Genomic DNA, 27,021 nt, shown 5'->3' with positions numbered 1-27,021 from the left:
TCCCTATCGTCTCCATCATCAGCTCTAGGATTACCTCTTCCATAGGCTCAGCATCAGGCTGGGACCCAGCTGGGTCCTGGGATCCAGCAGACCTCCGACTGCTGTCTCTCCTGGGGGTTCCTGCCTCCACCTGATGTACATCAGCAGCTGTGTTCATCAGATTGCGCCCCAGAAGCCTGACCACTAACATTTCCCACCGGGGTGTTTGCATCTGTGCTGGTGTAAGGTGGGAATGAGAAAATATCAGCCATGATTGAATGGCGGAGCAGACTCGATGGGCCAAGTGGCCTAATTCTGCTCCTATGTCTTATGGTCTGATGGGATGACAGCTGTGACACCTCGATCTTCCTCTTCCTCGGAGCTCCCCTCCGAGGTGGTCTCGTGAGCGGCTGGAGAGGGTGCGACTCGGGATGGGCCGGTGCCGTCAGCTAGAGGACCTGTTGGAGAATGGACATGAGGTCAGTGGGAGTGTTGGGTCAGTCAGTCAGGCAATAATAACTCACGTTTGAAAGGTACCCCGGTGAGGCATACGGCGTTCGCCAACCTCCACGTGGATGATCACCCTGTCCTCAGCCACCCCATTCACTTCCAGGGCCCATTCCTCGAAGTAGGTTAGGATTCTTAAGTGCCCCACCACTGGTCTCGACCCTCTCCTGGCGATTGTGTGACAGCCTTTTCTGAGGAAACATAGAGAGGGCATCGTTAGCCCTCTCCATATAACCTCTATAACCATGCGTGGTTCATAGTGTTGGGGGGGGGGGGGGGGGGGGATGTGAAGGAAGGGTTGAGGAGTGTTGAAGGGAGAGGGGGTAGAGGGAGGGTTGAGGGTCGCATTGAGAGTTGGGGAGTGGATGCTCGCATGGGGTTGGAAAAGTGACCGGGGGGGGAGGGGGGAGAAGAGTGGCATTGATGTCGACTCACTTATGCTGCCCGTTGTAGGTTGTTGACTTTTTCCCGGTACTGGAGGCCAATCCTCCTGGTCACACTCCCGGCGCTCACAGCCTCTGCCACCTCGTCCCAGGCAGCACTGACTGCCCTGTGACTGGCCACACCAGGACCCTCGGGGGAACAGGGCATACCTCCTGGCCTCCACTGTGTCTTGGAGCCTCCCCAGATCTGCATCCCTGAATCTTGGGGCCAGTCTCCTGGGCACCATTGTTGCGAGATGGTTGGGGTTGGCTAGCAAGTCCTGCTTAAGTGCTGCTCAACCTTGATAATGATGGGGGGTGGCGAACGCGGTGCAGGCGAATCGGCTACGTGCCTTCATTTGCAGCGAGAAGCCCATGGGGCCTCGGTAAGTGGACTGATTAACATTGAATAGCGTTGCCGGGCTCACTGGGCTGAGTGCCGGAAACACACTACAGTTCCCACTCGCTACCATTTTCCAAAGAATAGAAATCTTTCCGGAGAATGGCGCCCTGAACATTTCTCTTCTCCCTTTGGCTCAGTAATTACATTGTAACAGAACCGAGTTAAAGATAAACAGGTTAATGTACGGTAACACAGTGGTTAGCACTGTTGTTTCGTGCCAGGGTCCCAGGTTCGATTCCCGGCTTGGGTCACTGTCTGTGCAGAGTCTGCACGTTCTCCCCTTGTCTGCATGGGTTTCCTCCGGGTGCTCCAGTTTCCTCCCACAACGTGTTGTTAGGTGAATTGGACATTCTGAATTCTCCCTCTGTGTACCTGAACAGGTGCCAGAGTGTGGCGACTAGGGGATTTTCACAGTATCTTCATTGCAGTGTTAATGTAAGCCTACTTGTGATAATAATAAAGATTATTAGATTATTGTTATAACCTGCCTTCTTACCACTGGCTGGTGACTAATGGCAATCCCACAATGCTTTGGGAGTATGAGCTTCCCCAATTGGGGGGGGGGGGGGGGAATCATATGCATAAATAGAGCTAGCCAGTTTGGAACCAGCTAGAGAGGAGTGAGCAGCAAGGGAGATGCTGCTGCTGTTGTATATCTATGTTATTGTAAATAAATGTTATTTCTTTCTATCCTTCACATCGTGCTGGATTCTTCGTGACCTTCACAAAAATTATTATTACAGTTGGTAATGAAAGGAATGTTTTTGACTCCATAGAGTTCCCAAGCACAGTTTTGTCAATATATTTTATGAACTTTCCTTTTGCTGTGCTGTGCTATTCTTCAGCTACTCTTTTGAAGTCTTGTGCAAATGCTGTTTGGCATTTTGGAATGTACAATTTGGCAAAATTATATAGAACTAATGCGTTCAGAGTGTTCTGTTCTCAGTTAAGTTGGGTCTCGGGTTATTATTGATGAAATTCCGATTTTTAAAAATCATTTTCACTTTCGCATAAAGAGGATAATGGTTTGCTCTGTATAGCAGATCCCATTAAATGCAACACACATACTTTACATGAGATAAATTGTACCTCACCTTGATACTGGTAAGAGTTGGGAGATTAATTAATGTATGTATGGCATGAAGTAAAGACATAAAGAAACCCACCAATGGCAACAGGCAAATACCAGGTAGCCTTTATAGTTATTGAGGCTTATAAAGTTGACAATGCTGTGCCTATTTTGAAAACAGGCATCCAATGGGGTGTGTTGACAATAGGGTGTGTTGTGCATGTTTTGAGCAGTCCACGATATGGATATAGGCACCATATAAAGGGCCTGTCTGAACCAGGCCTTTGACCTTTTGCATATACAAATAAGAGGCCTTCCAACCAACCTGTGCCCAGGAAAACAAGATTTGCATGCAACCTAAACAACGATGCTTGAAGTGACCATTGAAAACTGCCATCAAAATGGAGACTTTTTAAAAAATGTCTGAATGGACCACGTTAAAATCATGCATCATTCCTTACCATATTCCACTCCATATCTGTCCCCTCGCTCACAATTGCTTACCAACCTCAACTTGTTAGTCCATTCCTTCTCAATTATTTATCCACCAATGTAGTTGATTGTTTTACCCCCTGTTCTAAGGCCTACTTGACAGATGCGGTCTTCTGCTGAGAGCCGTTCTCCCACTGCTGACCTTCCTCATCCTTTTCATCAGCTTGTCTTGATGAGGCCTATTCTCCCAGGTCAAACGGGATTTGGGAATGGCTACCCGTGCCACATGTATTGGAGTAACTAATTTGTGCCGAATTTCTAAAGGGTGTCCAATCTACACTTACAAAAATGCATTTCCATCCCCCCCCCCCTCCCCTCCACTGAATCAATCCTCCCACGTTCATAAGGGGAACCCTTCCAAATGGAGCTCCCCAGAGGGTCTGCGCCTTGCACTGCCTCCTTGTTTTTCAGTTCTCATACGACTTTGCGCCTGCTTCGCCAATCGCACTTGCGGCAGACCACCAGAATGTTTATCTAGAATGTATATATCTGTGTAGTATCTAAATGTCACTAGAATGTATGTATGGGTGTAGTATCTATAAATTGTTGTATTCTGGGTTCATTGTCTGGCAAGGAATCTACAGAACTGCTGGTGACTTATCCAAACCAGGATTTTTATTAACGTACACGTGGTAAGGTAATGATCAAATGCAGAGCAAGTTGTGACAGAGTTTCTTTAGAACTACCCCATGCATGACTGTCCTCATGCACGTCTTACAACCCTCTGAGGATAGCCGGATGTGCCCCGATTTATACCTGACGCCACCTGCTGGTAGGAGGTCCCACTGTTGCATACATGGCCATCTGCTGGTGGGAGGTCACACTGTTGAGTACATGCAATATTATCCACAGGCATATCATCACATAAGTCACTAGAATTTATGTACCTATGTGAGATCTCTACATCACCAGAATGTACCTGTGTGGTACCTACATGTTGAAGAATTATTTTAAAGAAGACTTCACCTCTATTTAATGCATCTTAAAAGATGTCTTCTGATCTCTGAACTGCTGACATTTTGAGTGTTTACTTCCACATTAATAATGACATCTGGCCGAGTTATGTAAAATTATTCTGTCTATGCCTTTTCTCAAATCAATTCACACTGCATGATTATTCTGGCATGACTGTTTCATTACTTTCTTGTTTGAACTAGATACTCCGGAAAAGCCTTTTGGAGATAGTTAAATATTAGCTGTATGTTAAAATTCAAGGAGCTTTCAAGCGTTGATCCTGTTAAAGGGCAAATATGAAGACATATTGTTGGCAATGTAATACAGGCTGAAGAAACAGCTCAGTGTTTGTGTGATGGAAGCAGAAGGCAGTAATATTCTTGAGCAAAGTTGTAGCTTGATGGCATTGGCAATTTGAAATTATTATTGAAAGGCTAAAGTTTCCCTTTAATTTAAATGTGATAAATCTAGCACAGCTTCAAAGTTGCACCCTGTGAATATTAGTGTAGATACATTCATGCATTTGTATGAAACTATTGTCCGTTAAATTAAAGTGAATGCCTCAGTTAAAACAGTGGACAAAGGAATTTCAATGTATCGTACATTGAATCAGAGTCCCGACAGTGCTGAAGGATGGTCATTCGAACCATCGAGTCTGTCACGACCCGATATAAATACAACATTTTTCAATAAAAGTTATTTTTTTAAAAAAGAGTCTGCCACGGCCCTCTGAAAGAGTACTTCACCCAAGCTCACCCACCCCCCTTCCCACCCCCCCTAACCCATTAACCTCTTAATCTAACCTGCACATCTTTTTGGACACAAAGGGGTAACATAGCATAGCCAATTCACCTAACCTGCACATCTTTGGACTGTGGGAGGAAACCGGAGCACCCGGAGGAAACTCATGCAGACATGGGGAGAACATGCAAACTCCACACAGTGTGTGAGGCAGCAGTACTAACCGCCGTGCCGCCCACATTAATATTTACAGAGTATACTTTCAATATCTCTCGATGCAATGATGCAAATTCAGTGGCTTTGTTCTCATTTAGATGCAGCTGTATTCAGTTCACTTTCCTCATCAAAACTACTGCTGTTTCATTAGTTTTATATTTTATCCAATCAAGATAGGTTGCAATTGCTTACAGATCTCTCGGCTACATTCCCAGTTCCTCTTCCTCGGTGCAAACCACATGCTGCCCACAGACCCTCCCAGAGCCCTTTCACTGTTGACCCCCTCCACCCTGCTGCAACATCGGACTAATCCTCAATCATAACTATTTATTTGAAATATTACAGCAACTACTGGGGAGACCCTCCCCCACTGCACCTGGATCTTGAATCCTGATGTCTATTCTTGAGATTGACGGAGCTTGTGGTTGCAGTGGGTCTGAGAGCTGGACCTTGGCAGGCGTAGTGATGGAAACAATGTTTTTCCCATGTCGGAAATCTATCTTCCTTAAAAGAAATAATCAGCTGCATTTAGTTGAAATTGACTTTACCAGCTCACTAATGGTGAAACCATTTTTAGAAATAATTCCCCTTCCTTGTTCCCCCCCCCCCCCCCCCCCCCCCCCCCCAAACTCCTAAATACCCATCGACACCTTCCCTTTTGCTGTTACTTGTTTGGCTCCTTTGTCGACCACCTCAGGCTTCTAATTCAGTGTTTTTGGGAGCAGTACTTTCGTACCTAGCAAATGTAATTGTCTCCCAATGTATGTTTGCTACAACCGGATGAGGTCATACTAAGTCTGTAAAAGGATCATGGGCGCGATTCTCCACCGGCCAACGCCAGAATCGCGAAACACGATTGGGCGGAGAATCGGTTTTGCCGCCGAAATTGTGGCCAGCGCCAGGTTCACGCCAAATCGCAATTCTCCAGTGCCTTTATAGCGAGTTAATACATTCCATTCCACATGTGCAATAAACATCGTTGGCATATCAGTAGTGGGCCTGGCCCAGTATTCTCCGGAGCCTCTGCGATCCTCCGCCTCCACCCGGGGAATTCCCAACGGCAAGGTTCACTTGTGCTTTCAAAAATTGTGAAACAGGCGCTGTGGATGATGAGGGGGAGAGAGGGGGTACGGAAAGTGTCCAACATCACCATAGTGTGCTGACAGTTGTTCTATTGGTCACCGGCCTCCGTACTGGCGTCATTAGCCAGGCCCTAAGCGGGAACCCCTTATCCCCATGGGCCAGCTAGTCACCCTCGGGTGTCCCTTGAAAATGCCGGGGATTTCTGACTGCCCCAGGATGTAGATGATGTGCATACTCCCTGGGAAGCATGAACACAGGTGCCGATCGTCAGGTGGTGGTCACACACATATTGAATGTTCAGAGAGTGGAACTGATTGCTGTTGATGAAGGATGCTCTCAGAATGCCTGGTGCGCACTAGGCAACATGCGTGCCATCTATTACACCCTGGACCTGGGCCATCCCAGCTATGGCGGAGAATCCTGCTGCCCGGACATCCTGATGGCCTTGGTTCAGGTCAAAGTTTACATGGTAACCTGGGGAAACAGGGCTGTTGGTTGGGATATGCCATAGCAGTCCCTGTTCGAGCCCTGGAATAAACCTGAGGTGTGTAGAGGTTTAGGACTGCGGTTACCTTGACTCCAATTGTATTGTCCAAACTTTGAAATAACACATTATGCAGAGCTGCCCTTAGAAATGTGTATGAAATTATACCAATGAGAGTGTTTCTGGACCAGGATTAACATTCATGGAATCAATAGATCTATAGACCTAAATTCTTAGCTATGTAATACCACACTTCGCTGGACAGCACTGAGCAGGTTCCAATATAATGCCTCTGGCCTTCAGAATACTTGTTTAAATTGTATATTGCAAATTCTCTTGCATTCTATTTTCCTTTGGGTGTTTTTGTGCAGTCTAACTTTTGATCCCAATCAGTTTTGTTAATGAGCAGCAAAATTAGTCTTGTCAGGATGTTGTTGACTGGAAATGATTACTTGAAGCGGAATGTTATACATTCATGTCTGCAAAACTGATATAATCAAATGCTTCCCTAGGCTGCGGTGGCTCCAGCAGCTTGTATGCAGATTTTGTTGTATATGTTCTAACATTTTGTAGTTATCTGTTGTTTATCTCTGGGCTAGCAGTGCGAGGCATAGAACAATTTAACCTGCTCCTTGTTCTTTAACTCTTTCAACTCTTCTTTCCAGCGGAAAATTAACAATCAGTTGTACTGCTTTCAAACGGCCAAAACAAGTAACTTGGGTGAATCACAGAAATAGGTATGAATAATGATGAACAGTTTAATTGTACCACTTCCCTGAGTTTATTGGAGTGCTGAGGATATATTGTACAGCAGGATGAAGTAGCAGGATGTTAAGAGATGCGAAACGAAGTGAAAATTAGACTGTAAATAATAATCATATCTATGTAAAGTGGCTGTCGAGTTATCTGATGTGACTTAATGCCCTCATTTCCAAACAAGATTTGTAAGGAGAAGCAAGGCCCAACCCGCATTACCTCCAATTGCCAAAGCCAAATCTTGCGCACTAACTTGTGGTTAGGATCCTTTGAGAAATTTTCAGTTTTATGTTGAAACTTTTACTTCCAAGGAATTAAATAAATTGACGAGGAAGCTTGATAATTCAACCCAAAGTTCCTGCACAACTCCTATACAAATCAACCCCTTTATGCTGCCACCCAGCAGCACAAAAGGTAAAAGACCTTTCCTGTATCATAAAGTCAGAAGTGGCGATGTTTACTGATGATTGTGCAATGTTAAATGCCATTCGCAACTCCTCAGACACTGAAGCAGTTCATGTTCGCTTGCAGCATGTCCGCTTGCAGCATGATTTGGACAGCATGTAGGCTTGGGTTCATAAGTGGCAAATAACATTTGCATGGCACAAGTGCCCGTCAATGCCCACCACCACCAAGCTAGAGTCTAACCGTCTCACCTTGACATTCAATGCATTACCATTGCTGAATCCACAAACATGGGGGTTACCATTGACCAGAATCTGAACTGGATGAGCCAAATAAATACTGTGGCTGGTTAGAATGTGGGAATTCCCCTCCTGACTCCTTAAAGCTCGTTCACCAGTTATAAGGCACAAAGTTAGGAGTGTGATGGGATAATTTCCTGGCTGAATGCAACTCCAAAGACGTTCTGCTGAACACCTCCCACGACAAAGCAGCGCAATAGATCAGTGTACGATTTTCACCTTTAACCAACCTCCAGCACTGGTGCAGAGTAGGGGCACTGTACCATCTACAGCTCACCAAAGCTGCTTCAACAGCATCTTCCACATCCCGACCTCTGTGACCTAGAAGAACAAGGGCAGCAGACATGTGGGAATACCATTACCTGTAACCTCTCATCCAAGCCACGCATCATCCTGATTTGGAATTATATCGCCGTTCCTTCCCTGTCTCCTGGCTATAAATCCTGGAACTTCCTAAGAGCCCTGGGAGTATACCTACACCACATGGAGTGCAGCGGTTCAAGAAGGGAACAAACCATCATCTTCTCAAGAGCAGTTAAAGAGGAGGAATAAATGCTGGCCTGCCAGCGATGCTCATGTCCCCGAAGGAATAAAAACAATTGCCTTCCCTGTTTCAGATTAATTAATTTATTTATGAAAGTTCAAAAAGATTTTTTGTTGAAAATCATATTTCTTTGTCGCTAGCTGATTATTAAGTTGGATCATGAAGGGAAGACATTATTTCATGTTCAGCCTGTCGCCTTTTGATCCATGCCTCATTAAATATCAAAATTATGTGTGACTAGCCATCAGTGTCATTGTTGGAGACTGTCCACCAGCAACTGCTGAAAGTTTAAAAAAAAAGCATTTGTCCCATGCTTTATCCAAAATGGTGATATTCAATCTGCTTGTGTTTCCAGCATTTTCAATTATTATTTCAAATTTCCATAATTCACAGTTTTTCTTTTGTTTTCCCTGCTGCTTGCTGTTCGTCGGCTGGCAGGAGATTCAACTTGAATAATAAAAGAATGTGTTGCCACTTTTTCAGTGACGCTGTTTTAATTGGATTGCAGCAGATAGGCAGTTATAAACCTTGCTGAATCTGGGCCGGGATTCTCCCTTACCTGGCGGGGCGGGGGGTCCCGGCGGTTGAAGTGGCGTGAACCACTCCGGCATCGGGCCGTCCCAAAGGTGCAGAGACCGCACCTTTAGGGGCCAAGCCCTCACATTGAGACGCTAGGCCCACGCCGGAGTGGTTCCCACTCTGCCGGCTGGCATGAACGGTCTTTGGCGCCATGCCAGCCGGGGCCGAAAGGACTTCGCCGGCCGGCGTAAGTCCGCGCATGCACCGGAGCGTCAGCGGCTGCTGACATCATACTGGCGCATGAGCAGGGGAGGGGGTCTCTTCTGCCTTCGCCATGGTGAAGACCATGGCGAAGACGGAAGAAAAAGAGTGCCCCCACGGCCCAGGCCCGCCCGCCGATCGGTGGGCCCCGATGATGGGCCAGGCCACCGTGGAGGCACCCCCCGGGGTCAGATCGCCCCGCGCCCCCCCCCAGGACCCCGGCGCCAATCCCGCCGGTCAGGTAGGTGCTTTAATCCACGCCGGCGGGAGAGGCCTGTCAGTGGCGGGACTTCAGCCCATCGCGGGCCGGAGAATCCCGCTGACCGGCGCGGCGCGATTCCCGCTTCCGCCGAATCTTGGGGGACGGAGAATTCGGGACACGGCGGGGGCGGGATTGACGCAGGCCCCGGCCGATTCTCCGACCCGGTGGGGGGTCGGAATATCCCGCCCCTGGTTCTTTTATGCCAATGGCAGACTTGTAGAACCATATTAAACTGAGTCTACAAGCCTTTCATGGGAATAAGGAAATCAGTTTTAGATGTAAACACAAGGACCCAGTTCCTCAACACTGCATTCCAAATTACAGCATTGGATAAAAATGGCAATAACGTCACTTTTTTCTCTCTCGCTGAGGAAATGTGTTTAACTTACATCGACAGTCCCACTTAAGTTCCAATTACGCTTCAAAACCCCCCAAGACAAAATTTAGCTCGTCATAATGACCCTAACTCTAATTTTCCTCCCTTCACACCATACCCCGCTCCCGCAGGGTCTTCAGGAAGGTTGCTCCAAGCCAGATCATGAACATGAGATGTTAAATTTAATTTAATTACTGCTCAGCATGCAGACTGATTTTTAATTTACAGTTTAAATCCAATGGAGATTTGAATGAAGCATTTATGCAAGTGACATTCAAACCACCTACCTTGCAGTCTCACTGTTGGGACAACAGTGGGAGTTTTCATCTAAAACCTGAATTGACTAAATATCTGAACTTTAATGTTAATTTCAATTTTTATACCCTATGCCGTTGTGCTGAAAATTTCCTACAGTTTGATTTCCTTGTTAGTATTAGCAGTTTTCCCTTGAAAATGCACCGTTAGTTTGGGTTGTAGAATCCTGTGTTCCATGTGAATTACCCACACAAAATTGACGTTGCCGCATCGGTCTTGCCTAAGAGCTATGTTTTTCTGTTGCGATAGGTAGAGATAGGTTTTGAGCCAGGTAGCTTGCAGGTCCCCAAGTCTGAGGTCAGGCACTATTTTTCTTCCCTTTTCAACTGTCTCTGCGAAACACCATTCTTTCATTTTGTCCTGCAGGCAAGGCTAAAATTGAGTGTTGGCATCAAGAGCGGACCCAAAATAGATTCCATTATTCCAAGAGAATTATTCTGAGAATTAAAGATAATATTTTCACCAAAATTGAGAAAACTGCAAGTGTACAGTAACTGCAACTCAAAAATATATTTCTATTTTCTACAAATGGAGATGTATTGTTCCACTATTTTTGTGCATGCCGTCTTGGGAAAAGGAAGACTGGACGAGATTCGGTCCTTTAATATTTCAAAAAGTGACAGCCTTTGCAGAGTAACAATGTACTAAACCTAGGATATTGCACGATGATGTTTAATGCTGGTGCTTAGTCCATTGCAGCTTTCCAAAACAACAGAATGCATCTTCACTGTTATTTTTACAGGTGGAACTTTAAGGAAATAGAAAGAATACAGATTTGCTGCTGATTTGTTTTTTTGAAACCCTTTTACTGCAAATGTTAGTATTGATTTTGGTGATGAGGTCTGGAGGTGACTTTTCATGCAGAAGAATATCTGATCTTCTCTGCCTGATTAAATTGTGACTGAAGTTTGGAAGGCACTCTTTTTTAAAAAATAAGAATGAGATAATTGTACAGAATATGTTGTATGCAAACTATTTTGGGGTATAATTTGCTATTTTTGTTATCAAGCAGTTACATCAGGTTGTGTGCCGATACGGTGAAGGTTGCAGTGGCATTGTTGCGGCAAAATTAAAGTGGGATTAAAATGCAATCATTTTGTAATTCCATATTCTAAATCATGTTAATTATTTGAAATAAAATACTTTGCATCCAACCATAAAAACGACATAAATTTCATACTAAACTATATTGTTTTGCACTGTAACATGCCAGCATCACCGTTAAGTTCTGCAACATTCAGACAATACCTGGCAGCTGTCTATATTGGACCGAAACATAACATTTTTTTTGAGTCATAGTAAATGTCTGAGCATATTTCAGATTGTAGGTGTTTATGGAAAATCAACATGCTTCTTGATTAAAAAAATGTGCTATTAAGATTAATCTAACCAACTAATAGAGATGTATGGAGATACACATTTTGGAGTTTTATTTGATTGTCTTTGAGATCAAGGAAGAATTTTGAAGAAGTCATTCAGTTCATAATTGATGGGAAGGGATAGATTTTGGTGGGTCAAATGCCTTTTCTGACTGTATGCTTTCTTGTGATCATGAAGTGACATTGCCAAACTGATATCAAGCTCCAAATGGCCATAATATCCTTCCAGGCACAGACATGGGTATTTGGATTAATCAAGTTTGGTTGTCATTCTAAATGAAATAATGTATCACTTATTCAGGGACAACTGAAAATTGATGTGTAAATTACTGGGCATTCAATAAGTGTGTAAATAAGCTGCTATATTTTAAAAATCGGTACATTTACTCATTGTCTTGTACTTCAAAGTTTAACTTTAAAACTTAAGACAGAATTTTTGTTCAGAAGCCAAACATCTTTAGTTCCAATATATCTGTTCCTATTTATCAGCTTTAATTAGAAAGAAAACATTTTATCACGCTCAGTAAGGAAGCTAAATGTCCTGCAGTGTTTCTGATGAAGACATTAAAGTGACAGCCACTTCTATCCCCACAGAAACATAGAACATAGAATATTACAGCGCAGTACGGGCCCTTCGGCCCTCGATGTTGCGCCGACCTGTGAAACCATCTGAAGCCTATCTGACCTACACTATTCCATTTTCATCCATATGTCTATCCAGTGACCACTTAAATGCCCTTAAAGTTGGCGAGTCTACTACTGTTGCAGGCAGGGCGTTCCACACCCCTACTACTCTCTGAGTAAAGAAACTGCCTCTGACATCTGTCCTATATCTAACACCCCTCAATTTAAAGCTATGTCCCCTCGTGTTGGTCATCACCATCCGAGGAAAAAGACTCTCACTGTCCACCCTATCTAACCCTCTGACTATCTTATATGTCTCTATTAAGTCACCTCTCAGCCTTCTCCTCTCTAACGAAAACAACCTCAAGTCCCTGAGCCTTTCCTCGTACGACCTTCCCTCCATACCAGGCAACATCCTAGTAAATCTCCTCTGAACCCTTTCCAAAGCTTCCACATCCTTCCTATAATGTGGTGACCAGAACTGCACGCAGTACTCCAGGAGCGGCCGCACCAGAGTTATGTACAGCTGCAGCATGACCTTGTGGCTCCGAAATTCAATCCCCCTACTGATAAAGGCTAGCACACCATGCCTTCTTAACAGCCCTATTAACCTGGGTGGCAACTTTCAGGGATTTATGTACCTGGATGCCGAGATCTCTCTGTTCATCTACACTACCAAGAATCTTGCCATTAGCCCAGTACTCTGCATTCCTGTTACTCCTTCCAAAGTGAACCACCTCACACTTTTCCGCATTAAACTCCATCTGCCACCTCTCAGCCCAGCTCTGCAGCTTATCTATGTCCCTCTGTATCCTATAACATCCTTCAGCACTATCCACAACTCCACCGACCTTCGTGTCATCTGCAAATTTACTAACCCATCCTTCTACACCCTCTTCCAGGTCATTTATAAAAATGACAAACAGCAGTGGCCCCAAAACAGATCCTTGCGGTACACCACTAGTAACTGAACTCCAGGATGAACATTTGCCATCAACCACCACCCTCTGTCTCCTTTCAGCTAGCCAATTACTGATCCAAACCGCTAAATCACCTTCAATCCCATACTTCCTTATTTTCTGCAATAGCCTACCGTGGGGAACCTTATCAAACGCCTTACTGAAATCCATATACACCACATCAACCGCTTTACCCTCATCCACCTGTTTGGTCACCTTCTCAAAAAACTCAATAAGGTTTGTGATGCATGACCTACCCTTCACAAAACCGTGTTGACTATCGCTAATCAACTTGTTCTTTTCAAGATGATTATAAACCCTATCTCTTATAACCTTTTCCAACATTTTACCCACAACCGAAGTAAGGCTCACAGGTCTATAATTACCAGGGTTGTCTCTACTCCCCTTCTTGAACAAGGGGACAACATTTGCTATCCTCCAGTCTTCCGGCACTATTCCTGTCAACAAAGACAACATAAAGATCAAGGACAAAGGCTCTGCAATCTCCTCCCTGGCTTCCCAGAGAATCCTAGGATAAATCCCATCTGGCCCAGGGGACTTATCTATTTTTACACTTTCCAAAATTGCTAACACCTCCTCCTTGTGAACCTCAATTCCATCTAGCCTGGTCGACTGAACCTGAGTATTCTCCTCGACAACACTGTCTTTCTCCAGTGTAAACACTGAAGAAAAATATCCATTTAATGCTTCCCCTATCTCCTCTGATTCCACACACAACTTTCCACTACTATCGTTGATTGGCCTTAATTTTTACTCTAGTCATTATTTTCATGTTGATGTTTTCCACCAAGCGATGCCAGATAGAAAATTGGGAAACCTGATTGATTTTTTTCCTCTGCCGATGTCTAAGATACCAAGGCCAGTGGCAGTGCCAAGCTGAGACCAGCACAAGGTGTTTTTTTTGAGAGCCCAGGCTCGTACTGTTAGGCTAAAGCAACTGGTTTTAGCAGTTAAAACATGAGGAATGCTAGTTGAACTTGCAATCCAAACTTTAGAGAGGTGTTGAGCATAATAAGTGCTCACACACCAGAAATTGAATCGAGATTTCCTGCATGCCTCAGTTTCAACCTGTGCTCCGTGATTAACGGCTGAGTTTCTTGTCACAGAAACAGTTGCGGCACAATTTAACCAAATGGAAACTGTGTCCCATAGTGAGCGCACTTAGCCGCTTGTTTCCTCGCACTCGCAGTGCCGAGAAACACGCTATCTTATGTGACTCCGGTTAGATAGAGGGCCTCACCAGGAATGTGTGACCAAGGCTACACTTACTCCTGGCTCCTGCAATGAGAAAGCCCACTCATCGAAACTCCTCATTACAGGGAGAGATCAGGATGCCATTTTTTAATGGTGTCCCGATCTCTCAAGCCCCCAACGCAATCCCCGAGCAACCCCAAACCCAAGCCCAAACTCACTACCCACGCAGGGTACCCCAGCCTAATCACCGCCATGCACAAATTGCCACCTGGGCACCATGGCAGTGCCAGCTGGCAGGTAAGACCCAGCCCATAGGGCAGGCACCTGAGGGCCTCCATTGCCTTGGGAGACCCCACGAGTATCATTCCATCTGGTCCCCGTTTGTGGAGACCAGTACTGAACAGCGATCGCCCGAGGTCTCCAAGGTGAAGGGGATAGATCCCAGCGCTTTGGTTATCTCCAGGAACAGCACATTAGAGTGAGCTAGCTGTCACGCTCTAATATGCAGATTTGTCAAAAAGTGATCGCGCTTACAATGGGTGGGCTCCATATTGCAATGTCTTACGAGATCACGTTAAATTTGTGTGGCATGCCGGGTGGATCCCGGAAGCAGGGTCTCCCATCATTTACAAGCCACATTACACCCCGGTGCGCTGCTTTTCAGGCGCAACATGGCCTGTAGATCGCGCTCTTAGTGTTCGGTGAGGGATGGGGGACCCTCTGCTAGGGGGGGAGGGGAGCACCACCATGGGAGGGTTGGGGGTTGGAGGAGATCAGCCAGCTTGTCCCGTGGCCTTGGATGCCCCTGGCAGGCGTGCCCTGGGTCCAGATGGCCCCGGACACTTGGTGGCACATGCACAGCTGTGCCGCCCTATCCCGTGTGCTGGCTGCGAGACGCGGCCTCAACAGAGCGGTGGAACTAGGGGGAACTGGTGGCCACATGTCCACTCCATGGGACGGGTCCTGGTTGATACCCAGTTCCCCCTCCCGGTCGATGTCCATAGGGCCCTGGGGTTCACCCTGAGACGGACGGGCAGCTGGTTCGAGCCCCGGCTGTCCCTGAATCATCTGACCCTAGCAGCTCCCCCATGGTCTGCACCATCGTGTCAATGCCCTCAGTGACTAGGACATGCTCTGCAGCACCTTGGCAATGCCCACCTCCAACTGGGACAAGCTGGGCAGTGCCATTCCCATCTGAGAGCAGAGTACGTTCCACAGAACCTCATCCTTAGCCTGGTACTGGGTCACATCCCCCAGTGCGTCACATTCTGTCGTGACCCTCAGCCATGGCAGTCACTGTGCGTGACGCTTTGGATAACTTAACTAATAGTGCCAACATCGTGCACCAGGCTCTTCACTGCGGTGCCACTCGGCTTCTGTGCCACTCATTGCTGGCGACATCTCCTGTACCCGTAGCTTCTGGGACTCCTCCAATCGGCTTTTGATCTGCTAGAGTTTCACTGACATCTCACTCTGAATTCTCACTCAGTGGACCCAAACAGGCGGTTGAGTGTGTGTGCGTGGTGGTGGTGGTGGGGGGGGGGGGGGGGGGGGGGGGGGCACACCTCGATCGTTCTTCCTTGGAGGGGGGGGCACACCTCAATCGTTCTTCCTTGGAGCTATCCTCTGAGGTGTTCTCCTGTGAGGCAGGAGATGGGCATGCGCCGTCGGCTGGAGGACCTGTGGGAGAATGATAACGTGGTCAGTGGGAGGAATGGTTCAGTCTGTATGGCAATGACAATTCATGTGTGACAGTCCATCAGGGTGATCCCAGTGGCTCCTCCCCTCTGTGGCTTCCGCCAACCTCCGGATTGGTGATCGCCCTGTCCTTGGCCATCCCAGTCATCCCCAGGGTCTGCTCTCTGAAGGAAGTGAGGATTCTTAAGTCCGGCACCCCGCCATCAGTCTGTGCCCTCTCCTGGTGGTTGTGCAAGAGCTTATCCTGCGGAGACAGAGAGGGTATTGTTAGCCCCACGTATGGTTCACAGTGGTGGGGGGAGGGGTGGTTGGGAGGGGTGCATAGAGAGTTGAGGGGGATGCTTGCATGGGGGCGGAAAGGTCTGGGGGTGGGGGGGCGCGGGTGGAGGTTTTGGTGTCTATCCACTTGTGCTGCCCGATGTAGGTCATTGACCTTTTTACAGCACTGGAGGCCAGTCCTTCTGTTCACACTCCTGGACTAATAGCCGCCGCCGCCTTGTTCCAGGTGGCTGCCCTGTGACTCACCCTCAGGGACCCTCAGGGAAACAGGACATCTATCCTGGCCTCCACCACGTCCAGGAGCCTCCACAGGTTGATTCATTGATTAATATTTATTGTCACATGTATCGAAGTACAGTAAAAGGTATTGTTCTGCGGCCAAGGGAACGTACACAGTATGTACATAGTAGACACAAATAATAATAGACAGTACATTGACAGTGGTGCATCAACAAATAGTGATGGGTTACAGTGCGGAACAAGGCCAAACAAGAACAGCTTGGGGCACTGTGAATACTGTCTTTACAGGGAACAGATCAGTCCAAGGGAGAGTCGTTGAGAAGTCTAGCAACTGGGGAAGAAGCTGTTCCGATGTCTGGATGTGCGGGTCTTCAGACTTCTGTATCTTCTGCCTGATGGAAAGGTCTGGAAGAGGGCAAAGCCTAGGTGTGAGGGGTCTCTGACAATGCTGTTTGCCTCTGAGGCAGCGGGAGGTGTATGCAGAATCGATGGGAGGATGGCAAGCTTGTGTGATCAATTGGGCTGAGTTCACCACACTGGTTAGTGGAGCAACTGCTGTTTAAGTGCTGCTCGAACTTGTTGGGTTGGGGGGGGGGAGCCTTCATTTGCAGGGAGAAGGCTGTGAGGCCTCATTAAGTGGACCAATTAACATTGAATAGCGATACCGGCCTGCTGGCTGGGCCGACCACCGGGAAGCTCGTGGCAGCTCCCGCTCGCTGCCACACTTGGAAATCTTTCCGGAGAATCGTGCGCTACGTTTTTGTTTTGACATTCTTGTCTGTTTTTTACAGATGTAAATTGATTTAGTCAGAGATCCATGTGACTTTAACCAGTTGGTCAATATTTGGCTGATGGATTTTTAGTTCTGTGAAATAAACAAGGTTGTTTGAAGAGGAATGTTAAATCTACAGCATACCTCCTCCCACACTGGTTCTTCTCTTTTCTATCCTACACGTAGCCTCAGCCATCTCCATGTGGGGAGTTCCTGCTGGTATTTAAGTTGTTAAAAGTTGGCATGCAATGGTGTAGCTGGCTTCCCCCAAATGCGCCCCAACATTGCAGCTATCATTGGCCAACAGGAGGTTGTTGCAGTCTGCTATGGGTAGATGTGGTGCATATCACTGAAATCTTAACCTTGTACATCTGTATTGTATTTATCTACAATGGACATCTTAATGAGGAGCAAGAGTTTGTCTTTAATTGCAAGATGGTCAGGGTGTGTGACTCATCCTTGTCTAAAGCTGTTATTCAAACTATTCACACGCTGTATACTTTAATGAATAATGGTCGTAGGTCTACAGGCTGTAATTTCCTTGATGGTTGTAACACTTGCCACCAAGTCAAGAACATTGCTTCAAAAGCCATTTTGAGTGATTGCGTTTGGAGTAAAGAAATTGGTTTGACTACTGGTAAATGTTTGTTTGCTTTTCCTCTTTCCCCGATGAAAAGCTAGGGTCGCAGCTGGAGTTGTATGTCAGCAAGAACAAGACTCCATTGTTATGTAATGTTGCATTTATCATTCAACTTCGGGCTTAATGGAGTATACATTGCAAGTTACTGTGTGTACCCACTAATTTTAAGAGCCTAGGATATAATGGAAGTTTAATGATAGCTTGTGGTTAGCCCTTGTCATTATTTTTCCTTGAGCATACAATGTTTTAAGACTTGATCAAACCTGATTCCCAATTAGTATGACATGTAATACATCTGCATATTGGGCAGGATTCTCCGCTCCCGGGACTAAGTGCTCGCGCCGTCGTGAACGCCGTCACATTTCACGACGGCGCGAACAGGGCCCGGGCACGACCTATTCTGGCCCCCACAGGGGGCCAGCACAGCGCTGGAGTGGTTCACGCCGCTCCAGCCTCCTTACGCGGCGCTAAATGGGCGCCGCACGAACCCGCGCATGCGCAGTTGGGGCAGCTCATCCCTGCGCATGCGCAGTTGGGCCGCGACATCCTGCGCATGCGCGGGGAACTTCTTACGCGTGCCGGCCCCTCACCAACATGGCGCCGGTGTTCTGGGGCCGGCCGCGGGAGGTAGGCCTGGGGGGAGGGGGAGAGGCCGGCCCGCCGATTGGTGGGACCCGATCGCGGGCCAGACTCCATTGGAGGGCTCCCCCCCCCCCCCCCAGTGAAGGAGCCCCCTTCCCCCCACAGGCCGCCCCCCCAGCATTCCCGCACAGTTCCCGCCGGTAGCAACCAGGGGCGAAATTCTCCGACCCCACGCAGGGTTAATCCCGCTCCCGCCAGGTTTTTTATTCTCCGAGCGGCCAAAAACCGGCGTTGTGCAAATCCCGCCGGCAGCCTCTGAAAACAGCCGGCGCCGGCGGGATGTCATTGATTTTTTACTTTCAACAAATCTCCGGCCCGGATGGGCCGAAGTGGCCATGTCGGCGAAAAATGCAGTAGCTTTAAAACGTCGTCAACCATTGATGACGGTTGACGCCGTTCGGTGACCTAGGGCGAGTGCGGGGGGGGGGGGGGGGAGGGGGGGAAGGGCGAGTGCGGGGGGGGGGGGAGGAAGGGCGAGTGCGGGGGGGGAGGAAGTGCGGGGGGGGAGGAAGGGCGAGGGCGGGGGGGGAGGGCGAGTGCGGGGGTGGGTAGGGGTTGGGGTAGGGGGCAGTGGTGTTGAGGGGGGTTGCGGCGTTGAGGGGGGGTTGCGGCGTTGGAGGGGGGTAGGGGTGGTGGGGAGGGGGGGTAGGGGTGGTGAGGGGGGTAGGGGTGGTGAGGGGGGTAGGGGTGGTGAGGGGGGGTTGGGGTAGGGGGCAGCGGCTTGCAGAGGGGGGGGTGACGGATGCCCAGGGCCAACGCACCGTCACCCCCCCGCCACTGCACGCCGCTGCCCCCTACCCCAACCCCCCCTCACCACCCCTACCCCCCTCCAACGCCGCAACCCCCCTCCCAACGCCGCAACCCCCCCTCTCAACGGCGCAGCCCCCCCTCTCAACGCCGCAACCCCCCCTCTCAACGCCGCAACCCCCCATCAACGCCCCAACCCCCCCTCAACGCCGCAACCCCCCCTCAACGCCGCAACCCCCCTCCCTCAACGCCGTAACCCCCCATCCCTCAATGCCGCAACCCCCCCTCAACGCCGGGTCCCCCCTCCTCCTCTCAATGCCGGGTTCCCCCCCCCTCTCCTCTCCCCTCAACGCCGGGTCCCCCCCCCTCCTCTCCTCTCAACGCCGGTTCCCCCCCCATCTCTCCTCTCAACGCCGGGTCCCCCCCCCCTCTCCGCTCAACGCCGGGTCCCCCCTCCTCTCCTCTCAACGCCGGGTCTCCCCCCCCCTCTCCTCTCAACGCCGGGTCCCCCTCCCCTCTCCTCAACGCCGGGTCCCCCTCCCCTCTCCTCTCAGTGCCGGGTCCCCCTCCCCTCTCCTCTCAACGCCGGGTTTCCCCCCCCCCCCCCCCTCTCCTCTCAACGCCGGGTCCCCCTCCCCTCTCCTCTCAGCGCCGGGTCCCCCCCCCCCCTCTCCTCTCAACGCCGGGTCTCCCCCCCCCATCTCCTCTCAACGCCGGGTTTCTCCCCCCCCCCCCCTCTCCTCTCAACGCCGGGTTTCCCCCCCCCCCCCCCCTCTCCTCTCAGCGCCGGGTCCCCCCCCCTCTCCTCTCAACGCCGGGTCTCCCCCCCCATCTCCTCTCAACGCCGGGTTTCTCCCCCCCCCCCCCCCCCCTCTCCTCTCAACGCCGGGTCTCCCCCCTCTCCTCTCCTCTCAGCGCCGGGTCCCCCCCCCTCTCCTCTCAACGCCGGGTCTCCCCCCCCATCTCCTCTCAACGCCGGGTTTCTCCCCCCCCCCCCCCCTCTCCTCTCAACGCCGGGTCTCCCCCCTCTCCTCTCCTCTCAACGCCGGGTCCCTCTCCTCTCCTCTCCTCTCAACGCTGGGTCCCCCCCCTCTCTCTCTCAATGCGGCACTTCCGCAGCGGGTGAAACTGACGCGTATGGCGTCAGTCCTCTGCTGGCCCTTTCGGGAACAGAGATTACCGGCTTAAAAGAAGGCCCCAACGCCGGAGTCATCCGCACCGCTTTTGGCCGCCGGAAATGGGCGTCACGCAGGTCTTCGGAGAATTTCGCCCCAGGGGTGAACAGCGCCGGCGGGACTGTCATTTTTTTCGCCGCCCGCTCGGCCCATCCGGGCTGGAGAATCGATGCTCACCGTTTGCGGCAATTATCGGAGCGGCCCGGCGCGATTCTCGCAGCGCTGGTTTCGGGGGGGGGGGTGGTAGAATCGCGTGCGGGTGTCGGGGCGGCATGGCGTGAACCACGCCATGCCGCCCCGGCGATACTCCCACCCGGCGTGCTGGGGGAGAATACCACCCATTAATTTTCCCATAACCTTTACATGAGCTTAACCATCATTCTTTTAGATTCCATGTTTTAGGATTTTTAATTTACGCTGATTAAAAACCCCCCCATCTGTTGTCAAAGTTAGAGCTTCCTTAAGTGAAAGCACAATACTATAAACGAGCCTTCTCAGTTTAATCACATCCGTCTTCTATGGAGTAGTCCCAGCTCCTACTCCTCTGACTTCCAGGTTCCCCATGGGATCGTCTCCCTGCGTCTCCATGACTGCTAAACATTACTGGCATTTGAATGTGGTATAATGAGAAACCTAGTGGTAGATCTTTTTGAGCTGCACGCAGAAAAATACTTTTCACTGTGCCTCGGTACACGTGACAATAAACAAATCCAGTCCAATCCAAGTTGGGATAACTGAGTGACATAGAAGTGGAAATATCTAGCTTTCCTGGGCAGGTTTTTAGGTGGAATGGAGGAACTGCCTTTTGCATCCAGCTGTACTGTACCCTACCTGGCAAAGCTTGATACTCCCACTGGGTGTAGATGTAAGTTTTCCATTCTCCAGGTCCTGCCAGAGGCAGTGGTAGAGCGGGTACAATTTAGTTCTTTAAAAAGCAGTTAGATAGTTACATGGGCAGGGTGGTTATAGAGGGCCAAATGCGGGCAAGTGGGATAGAAACTGGGCGGCATGGGCACGCTGGGCCGAAGGGGCTGTTACCATGCTGTAAACATCCATGACGCTATGATAACATATCTCACATTGAGTACTAAATTCAGTTTTTTTTTAAAGTGCACTTGCACAAAGCCTGGCAGTATATTTGTACTGCTTTGGCCAACATGAGAACTTGGTGTACTTATTTTTCTGAACAAGTGAAGTGTATTTACACCAATAGTAATAGCGGAATTCGCACCAAAGGAAAATAAAAACAGTAATATGCATGTGTGACTTATCACTTGACAGTTGGTAAAGCACATTGAATCCAATTAAGGCTACGTGAGAATGCACGATCATTCTCCCATAGGATAAACAGAATATCTGTGCGGTAATGACAATTTTCGGGGTGGTTTCATTCATATGAATGACCGTCATAACTCACTTTGTGCCTGTGGCATTCATGAATTATTGCTCTTTCTTACTCATTAAACGACACCAGTAACTCACTGTCATCAGTGAAATACTGTATCCTATATTTAAACACCTAATAAAGGGCCATTTTTCACAGATACTCAGCTTCATCAATTTTTTTAAAAAGATGCCACAGTGTGAAGGTTAAAAAACAAGTAGGATTATTATCTTTCATCCAGTTATGTACCAGCTGGATAAAACCAAATACTGCCAAAAGTTTATTTTTTTTTAAAACTTTACCCCATCACAAGACTCTGTGAGGTTGTCTTTTTGGATTAATTAATTTGGTTGGTTTAATGACCGTTAAATTTTGTATGTTTGCTCAACAATGCATACTTGATAGGGGGGAGTAAAATGTAAAACAAGTACTCGCGCATTTTATAGAAAATCTATTCGGAAAGAATCTACCCCACATTTCCGAACAATAGATCTAGCGTTTCCTAAATTCTTACAAAGTTATTTTGCCTCCACAACCCAACTGCAACTCCACCCAGGCCAAGTGCGCGGTCAGTTCCAGCCTCTATGCCCCAGAGTCACAGCGCAAGTGAATTAACCAATAATTCTTACCAAAGTCTTTGGCCTTTGGCTACTCAACAATTACAGTCACCAGGTTTGTAAGTTGAAACACAATTATGCAAGAACTACCATGAAATAGGCAGTAAATACAACTGGATAACAACAAGAAATACCTACTATCTCCCCGCTTTAATTGTCCCACTCTCCACCCAAAAAAAGACACGCAAACAGAGAGGGGTGAAAAAGGGGTAAAAATAACAAGGGTGATGTTAAAAGATAAGGGCAGGATTCTCCAACCCCCGCTGGGCCGGAGAATCGACGGGGGACGGCGTGAATCCCACCCTGCTGCCCCAACGCCGGCTGCCGGATTCTCCGGCGCCTGTTTTTCGACGGGGGCAGGAATCGCGGCGCGTTGGTCGGGGGGCGTTGGCAGCAGCCCCACCCCGCCGATTCGCCGCCCCGCGATTGGCCCAGTGGCTGCCCGTTTTCAGCCGGTCCCGCCAGCGTAAATTAGACCAGGTCCTTACCAGCAGGACCTGGCTCTGCGGGCGGCCTGTGGAGTTGTTGGAGAGGTGCGGGGGGATCTGGGCCCGGGGGGTTGCCCCCACGGTGGCCTAGCCTGCGATCGGGGCCACCGATCCGCGGGCGGGCCTGTGCCGTGGTGCACTCTTACCCTCCGCGCCAGCCGGTGTAACGGTCTGCCATGGCCGGCGCGGAGAAGAACCCCCCCCTGCGCATGCGCTGGGATGACGCCAGCACACCAACTGTCCTGGCTTGAGACAATTCACACCTCTTTAACCTGGGGTTACCCCATCTCTGGATCTGTAAAGACTTAATTACCCGCAAATGCTCGCATTCAAAGCATTGCCTTGCATCTTTGACTTTGTCTCTGTATATGTTTCTCGAACATACCTCTTCATTCACCTGAGGAAGGAGCAGTGCTCCGAAGCTAGTGTTTGAAACAAACCTCTTGGACTTTAATCTGGTGATGTAAGACTTCTTACAGTGCTCACCCCAGTCCAACGCCTGCATCTCCACATCACAGGCTTTCTGGAGAGACGCTTTATTTCTTATCAAACTGGACCTTTAGCTCACAGTCCCCATTCAGGCCTATATCTGTTTGAACATTTTGGGCGCGATTTTCAGGAAACATTTCCAGCTGTTGTAACGAGCGGAAATTACTGCGCGTTTCCCGGCACTCGGCCCAGCGAAACCGGTAAACCAATTCAACGTTATTTGGTCTACTTAACGAGGCCTCATGGGCTTCTAGCTGCAAATAACGCCTCACCAGCCGATTCGCTAGGACCTGCTGGCCAGCCCCACCCCCGCTAACAAGGTCGTGCAGGAGTTAAATTGCACTTGCTCAGCCAACCTCCGCCAGTGTGCAATAATGGCACTGAGGAGACCGGCCCAAGATTCGGCGACGCAGACCTGGGAAGGCTCCTGGACGCAGTGGAGGCCAGGAGGGATGTCCTGTTTCCCCCCCAGGGGACACGGAGCCAGTAGTTCCTGGAAGCCATTAGTTCCAGCTGTGTGGCCAAGAGGGCTGACCAGAAGTGCAGGAAGAAGGTCAACGACCTTCACCGGGCAGCATGAGTGAGTAGACACCAATGTCATCCCCCAACTCTACAAGTGACCCCCCCAGCCCTCGCTTCCACCCCCAACTCTGCCTTCACACCCCCTCTCCCACCACTGAACCACGCGTGTGGCTAACGATGCTCCCTCTGTGCCTCCTCCTCAGGAAAAGCTCTCCCACAATGCTGAGAATTCTCACCTCCTTTGAGGAGCGGGCCCTGGAGGTGACTGGTATGGCCGAGGACAGATCGGTCACCCACACAGAGGCTGGCAGACGCCGCAGAGGTGAGGAACCACCCTTCCACCCTATCTTCCCATGGCGCCCACCCCTACCACCCGCCGAGCACTGGGGTGGCAAGCCCAGCACATCCGGGCTCTTTGCCTGTGAACAAAGATAGCTACTCACCTCCTTGGCTCTCCACAGAAATCTTTCCGCCAGGTTCACGCTTTTCAAAAGGAGTAGAAATTGGCGCCAGCGAGAACGCTTGCCAGGGAGGCCGCTCAATGATGGGAGGCCGTGGGATGTGGAGGCGCTCTCTTGATTGTATGGAAATGGGGCTTAAGTGATGATAATTGGTTTCTCACCACGCTGCAGCAAGACACCGATTTTGCATATGAGAGCGAGCCGGTTGCATCACTAACTGTTTGGTGCCTGGCACAGATCTCGTTTTTGTCCTCTCCCACTATTCACCGGCCTTGTTACAAGCGAGAGCTTAACGAGACCGGAGTATCACGCCCTTTATTTCACAACAAACATTGCTTTCAGCTCGTGGTTTGATGTCAATCCTCTGCAGTCTCAAAAGAACGACACCCTGACTTGCTGTAAGAGAGAGAGCGTCCGCCCTCACAGTGGCCTTATGTAGAGGATTAGTTGGATCTTTTTGGAGAGAGTTAGTTGGATCCTTTCATCCAGGCTGCAGAATAAAAATTGAATTAAAGATACAAGCTGCCTTTAAGCCACATGTCCATAAATCATCCATGGATCAAAAAGAAAAAAAGGGGAAATAAGGGAAGATAATCTTTATTGTCACAAGTAGGCTTACATTAACACTGCAATGAAAAGCCCCGAGTTGTCACATTCCGGCGCCTGTTCGGATACACAGAGGGAGAATTCAGAATGTCCAAATTACCTAACAGCCCATCTTTTGGGACTTGTGGGAGGAAACTGAAGCACCCGGAGGAAACCCACGCTGACACGGGGAGAACGTGCAGACTCCACACAGACAGTGACCTAAGCTCGGAGTCGACCTTGGTACCCTGGAGCTGTGAAGCAACAGTGCTAACCACTGTGCTACCATGCTGCCCATGAACAGGGAATAAACGAGAAGGACCCTTCTATAACTACTAAGTGCATTTCAACTTTGATTACGCTGTTGAATGAAAATCCAGATTATTTGTCTTAAGTAGTGTATGAAGTAGTGTTGCAAACCTTCCATGTAATATGCTGTATACTTCTTTCATATCATAGCTCATTGATCTGTTTCTTGCTCTTCTCCGCAATCCAGTTGTTACCCTAGTTGAGACCAGCTAACTCAGAAATAATAACAGAAAATACTGGAAATATACTACTGTTCCTTCTGCACCTGAAATCAAAGTTACATTGGTTTATGGTGTCAGATGTAGACGTTTTGTCAGAGCTCAATGGGCAGCACGGTAGCACAGTTGTTTCACAGCTCCATGGTCCCAGGTTCGATTCTCGACTTAGGTCACTGTCTGTTCTCCCCATGTCTGCGTAGGTTTCCTCCCACTGTCCAAAAATGTGCAGGTTAGGTGGATTAGCCATGATAAATGGCACTTAGTGTCCAAAAAAAGGTTAGGTGGGGTTGCTGGGTTACGAGGATGGGGGGTAGGCAAGGGCTTGGCTGGGGTGACCTTTCCAAGGGCCGGTGCAGACTTGATGGGCCGAATGGCCTCCTTCTGAACTGTAAATTCTGTGAATCAGACCGTCTCATTTATATGGCATCGTTCTACACCACATCACTTTCACCAAGCCATTTACTGCTGCCCTTAATTGAAACTCATCAGTCAATGTAAAATATCTTTTTTTTTAATAAACATTTTATTGAGGTATTTTTGGTATTGTAACAACAACAAAATAAACAGTGTACATGAAACTATAAACATGGTACAAAAGCCGTCTCCCTTCCTTACAGGTCCCACCTTTATTAACCCCCTACTCTAAGCTAAACTAACCCCCCCCCCCCCACCCCTCCCCTTCTGCTGACGATTAATTTTCCGAAGAAGTCGACGAACGGCTGCCACCTCCGGGCGAACCCTAACAGTGACCCTCTCATGGTGAACTTGATGTTCTCCTAACAGAGAAAGCTAGCCATGTCCGATAGCCAGGTCTCCGACTTCGGGGGCTTTGAGTCCCTCCAAGCTAATAGTATCCGTCTCCGGGCTACCAGAGAAGCAAAGATTAGAACTTCTGCCTCTTTCTCCTCCTGGATTCCCGGGTCTTCCGACACCCCGAAAATCGCCACCTCTGGACTCAGTGCCACCCTTGTTTTTAACACCGTGGACATGACATCTGCAAACGCCTGCCAAAATCCTCTAAGCTTCGGACATGTCCAGAACACGTGGACATGGTTCGCTGGTCCTCCCGCACATTTTGCACACCTGTCTTCCACCCCAAAGAATCTGCTCATCCGGGCCACTGTCATGTGGGCCCGGTGAACAACCGTAAATTGGATCAGGCTGAGCCTGGCACAGGTTGCGGACGCGTTGACTCTACTCAACGCGTCCGCCCATAGACCAACCTCTATCTCACTTCCCAGCTCTTCCTCCCACTTGCGCTTCAGCTCCTCGGTCTGCGTCTCCTCTGACCCCAAATGTTCCTTGTAAATGTCAGAGACATTTCTCCTACCTACCTTCTCCTACCTACCCTGTGGAAACTACCCTGTCCTGAATCCCCCTTAGCGGTAGGAGCGGGAAGGTTGACACCTGTTTCGTAGGAAGTCCCACACCTGCAGATACCTGAATTTGTTTCCCCTCGCCAACCCAAACTTCTCCTCTGCCATATCCGGA

General features: G+C 49.0%; 1 protein-coding gene across 10 annotated transcripts in view; it reads left to right on the top strand.

Annotated features, from left to right (window-relative positions):
* Positions 1–27,021, top strand: part of LOC119955411 (disabled homolog 2-interacting protein-like) — a 1,014,916-nt gene that overhangs the window by 847,841 nt on the left and 140,054 nt on the right. The window contains exon 1 of one of the 10 annotated variants that reach the window (XM_038781510.1): positions 7,066–7,087. The exons of the other annotated variants lie outside the window; for them this stretch is intronic. The gene's annotated coding sequence lies outside the window, so the exon portion shown is untranslated. Of the gene's footprint in view, positions 1–7,065; positions 7,088–27,021 lie in introns of those variants that run through there. 10 annotated transcript variants of the gene reach the window in all.

Source organism: Scyliorhinus canicula, chromosome 21, assembly GCF_902713615.1.
Source record: "Scyliorhinus canicula chromosome 21, sScyCan1.1, whole genome shotgun sequence".
Lineage (NCBI taxonomy): Eukaryota > Metazoa > Chordata > Chondrichthyes > Carcharhiniformes > Scyliorhinidae > Scyliorhinus > Scyliorhinus canicula.
Note: the sequence above shows the minus strand (reverse complement) of the source record. Positions and strands in the feature narration are given on the sequence as shown.